Below are 4,954 nucleotides of genomic sequence, written 5' to 3' on the forward strand. Positions count from 1 at the left end.
AAAAAAAAAAAAAAAAAAAAAAAAAAAAAAAAAAAAAAAGGAGCGTTTATTTTCAATGTAGGGATGAATAAAGCGTTCAAGCATTTTTTACAAATATATATATATATACGTATGCAGAGAAGAAAAAGAAGATGGGCTTATAGCACTCTTGCAGCACAGTGAAATACTGGTCTTGAGATCTCCAAAGGACTCAAATCTGGGTCCCAGTCCTCCAGATGACATTTTTACAATCAAAATCTCCGTTCCTCTGTGCATCTGCTTTTAGTGAAAATGTTTCCTTTACTACAAAGGTAATCAAACAAAAACAAAGCTTCTCATGGAATATGTAGATTTCCTAGCTTCTTGTTAAGAATTTAGTTTAAAATACATTTTGCCTCCATAATTGCCCCTTCCAATAAGCAGAAAATAAGGCAACTCATCTTTGCTATGGGCCCCATCTGAGTAAAACAATTCATTGAATGTACAATTAGAAATCACCATGAACTATTCAAAAGGTACTTTCTCATTTTATTGAACAGAGGCTTATTCATAAACCCAGAGAACAATTATTTGTGGTGCTGCTTTCTTAAGCTGCTTTGGATTCACTCACAATAGTTATATCTAGTCTAAGAGAAAATTGAAAGGTGAAGACACCAAACAACACAGCAAATTCTAGGTGGTTTGTGTGCTACTGTTTAATTTGCCTTAGAGGAACCAAAATGGGATAAATGTTCATCTCAACAAAATGCTGACCGACTCAACAGCAGTAGGGAGTATCTGGGAATTATATTAAGATGCCATTTTAATAGGAACTTCTGAGACTTGCCAGGGATCAAAAGTGTTTCAGGGTGAGAAGCAGGCTGTTTCCCAGATGGATCCTTTCCAGCAAGCCCAGCACTTCTGGCTGTGAAGAAGGAGAACGCTAACCTTGCAGTCCTCCAGGACCTGCTCTGCAATGGCACTTGCTGAATCGCACCCACAGCAGATCCAAATGGAGCTGCTCCAGTGACTGGCCAGAGCCAGCCTCAAGCAGCAGTCCATGCTGTCCTGACCATACCTGCCAACTCACAGGCAAGGACTACTTGCTGAACACCACCGGCTGCTGAACTCAACACTCAACTGAACTCCTCAGGACAGGCTGGTCTCATCTGTGTGGGCTGTGCGGAGTGGGTCTCTGCTCCCCATCAGTAGATGCCCAACAAAGCCACAACAATATATGCTTATAAGCAAACTGTGCAGCACTGGCAAAATAATAATAATAATAATAATAAAAATCCTTATGTCTTGCCTTTCACCGCTTACAAACACAGCTGGGGTGTTTTCACAATCCTATGGAGACCTCAGTAAATGCAGCCCATGTTCAGGAAAAGCACAAATCACTACCTGGAGGTGCCCATCTCTCTCCTGACTGCAGAGAACCCATGCAACCATTTTCAATTCAGAACACTTTTATTTTATTTTTTTTAACCTCCTTTTTTTACAGCTGAAAAGACAGAGCAAGATTCATTTTTAGGTCTATGCACTAAGCTAAAGAGGCTGAATACACTAGGGCTCAACCTGCTGCAATAAAAAAATGAAGGAAATGAATAATCAGGGAGGAATAAGTAACTGTTCAACTTCTTGTTGCTGCCAAGGGAATATCAGCTAAGGAGAATAGGTTATGCCTCCTATTGGGTATTTATATTTCCTTTAGAAAAATGAGTTTGCTGATATTTAACAAACAGGCCACTAGGTCTAATTGTTTGTTCAAAAACTACTAAACAGTCAAACATATGATAACTTCCAAATGACAAATTCTGGGAATTCGAGGAGTAGAAGTTATTCTACAATTGGTAAGAAAAACACAGCCTTCTTCCACCCTCTTTTTGTTCTCCAGTGATAGAATTATCATCACCTAACAAAAGTCATATTTTCAGCTTGCAGCTAACTCTTGTTGGATATATCAATCACTTTTGAAAAAAACATGGTTCAAAATGACAACGTATATTAGTGAACTTCATGGCTGATTTTTTTAATCACACTTCTAAGCCCAATGAGGATGGGTCAGCAGGAGGGAGATGGCAAAGAGGTCCTTTAAGATGACCTGGGGCATAAATACAAGCCAAGATGATCCCAGATGGAGGTCTGAAGGGAACACATGATATTAGATGCAGATCCCATTACAGAGGTCACAACACACCAGTGTAGCCACAGCCACCAGGACATCCCTTAAATAGCCACAGAGCAGGGGACTGGGCATTTCTGGACAAGGTTTGATGTTGTTGTTTCTTTAGTAAGAAAGATGGATTCTTTGCCATCATACTTCCATTGTATTTCCTTTTCTGTTTAATAATTTTCCCTATCTCATAGCAATAGCTGTCATCGCATTTTGCTTTGCTGCCATCCTGCAGAAAACCTTAGGTAGGTCATAGGTAGTCCATTTTTCACAGTCATTAACAAAACAAAATGTTCTAAAGTTGCTTAGAACTGGGGATCTTTATCAAAAATTGCTACAGTCCAATTTGTTACATCACTGATGTGATCTTCATTTTTTCCATCCTCATCCAGCTCTTCAGGAACTGATCTTGAGGTCTCTTCCAACCTAGAAATTCTGTGATTCTGTGATTCTGTGAACTGCTTATCCTTTGTATAACCTGGACTTGTTCCAACACTTAGTAATCTATCATGCTAAAGAAGAGAACCAAAGCAGGCAGCAAACGGTGAGATAGCATTCACCTCCTTCACTGTCCTCATTTCTAGATCAAAAGTTTCCTCACTCCTATTCTTATTGTTAATTAGGGGAAAGAGTGAGACAGGTATTAAGCCAGTGCCATGAATATGTATGGAGGATTTTACACAACTACCACAGTACAGAGATTCAGTTTAAAACAGCAGATTCTTCGCTTAGCCTCAGTTTCCACAAAGATGCAAACTATTACAACAGATGAGGGGAAATGGTCTCAAGTTGCACCAGGGGAGGTTTAGGTCAAATATTAGGAGAAATTTCTTTTCTCAGAGGGTTGTATGGCACTGCAACAGGCTGCCCAGGGAAGTTACCATCCCTGGAGGTCTTCAAGATACGTGTAGACATAGAACTTAGTAGAGTGGTTTAGTGGTGGGCTTTAGTACTTGGTTAAAGGTTGGACTAGATATCTTAAGAGGTCCTTTCCAGACTGAATGATTCTATGATTCTGTGACACTACTCCGATGTCACAGGTGAAACGAACGGTGAAAGTATTTGAGTCAAAAAAAAAGCCAATATTTACGTATTCTAGAGAAGTTAAGCTGTAACAAAGGCTTGGACCTTTGACTTTTGTAGTTGTTTCATCCCAAACTTGATAATTTTCATATCAGCAAAAATACAGAAATACAGCATTCACAAAGAAGTGTCCTTTAAATTTTAGAAAGGTCTGTGTGAAATTTATAAATATTTTTATTCTCATGAGCACATATAATCATTTTCTATGATTTTAGTCTGCTGGATTATCCATTTTAGAATATTCATAATAAACAGAAAGGGGGAGTTTTACATAGCTTTAGAACAAGTTTATACATTGGCCATATTTTATTCTAAAACGTACAGGTACCCAAAAAGATTATGCCTAGAGTGATTTCAATGCCAAATATCCCCATGCACAGTTCTTGTAAAGGGATTTAATTCATTCATCTTACAAACAGGTGGCAGTATGCAGGGCAATAATTCCAACATTTCTGTATCTTGGCACCTCTATGATAAAATTAATAACTAAGAACCTCTACAAACTGTTTGGCAAGCCCAAACTAGTTTTTATTGAAGATGAATTGCAGTAGCTTTTAACCTGGCACAGACTTGTGCAGTTCTAGCTACAATATCAGAGAAATTCAGCAGCTAGCAGTAGAAATAAAGGCGCTAGAGCAGGGAATTTCACAAACAAAATTAAGATTTCAATTCACTTCAAGGAAAATTCACTTGAAGGCAAGGCTGGATGGGGCCTTGGCCAACCTGATCCAGTGGGTGGCATCCCTCCCTGCCCGTGGCAGGGGCGTTGGAGTTAGATGATCTTTAAGGTTCCTTCCTAACCCAAGCCATTCTATGATTCTACGAAAATATAGCAACAAGAGACTTAAGGGAACTACTATAAATGGGCTGAAATCAATCAATAGGACAGAGTAATTATATTCTTCTGGCATTTTCCAAAGTTTTCTATAATTGTGAGATGCTGATTTCTCTTGGTTAATGCCTATGTTAGCCTCCTGGGTCTGACTGCACCTGCGCTTGAACAGAAGTACAGTCTTATCCTGTGGGGTAGCCTTCCTCCCAAAACTGGATACTATTTCAATCCCTTACATGTAATTCTACATTTCATATCAATGATCCTATACACGTGACCCACTTCCCCTAGACATAAACCAGGTAAGTCTCACCCTAAGCAACAGAAAGGGTGCAGTGCATTAACTCCAAGATTTTTGTCAGGCAGCTGCCACTCTCACATTCCCAGATGCTTTTTCATTTTCTCTGTGACTGATCTTGCCACAAAATACTTACAGTACCCTCCTGTATCCAATTTTTACTTGCAGGGTAAAAGCCTACTTGCTGGCCAGTGTCTGCATGGATTGACAAATCAGCCAACTAAAACAGGTATTTTTTGATCTCACACTGTAGACTTGCTCTCAAAAGGAACATTTATTTTTGATTCTCTTCTTTCCTAAGTTGACAGTTTTCTGAAAGTTAAAGAAAATTATTTATCCTTCAAACCTTTACTTCCCTGATAAATAAGGTTGTCATTTTAAGATGCAGTTATATTCACTATATGTAAATGCAAATACAGAGAGAATTATTGATTTCTGCAACACCAGCCACACTTATCACACACAGCTTGGGTCTCTTTTGTCCCCATGTTTTTTTTAAACCTATCATCTTGCAAACCTCAGTATTGCAGACATCAAAAGAGAATCACAAAGACCACAGGCTACTGGTTCAGTCTGCTTCAGTCTTACAGAGGGAATAAAACAGCAC

The sequence above is a fragment of the Oxyura jamaicensis genome, chromosome 1, assembly GCF_011077185.1.
Source record: "Oxyura jamaicensis isolate SHBP4307 breed ruddy duck chromosome 1, BPBGC_Ojam_1.0, whole genome shotgun sequence".
In the NCBI taxonomy this organism is placed as follows: Eukaryota; Metazoa; Chordata; class Aves; order Anseriformes; family Anatidae; genus Oxyura; species Oxyura jamaicensis.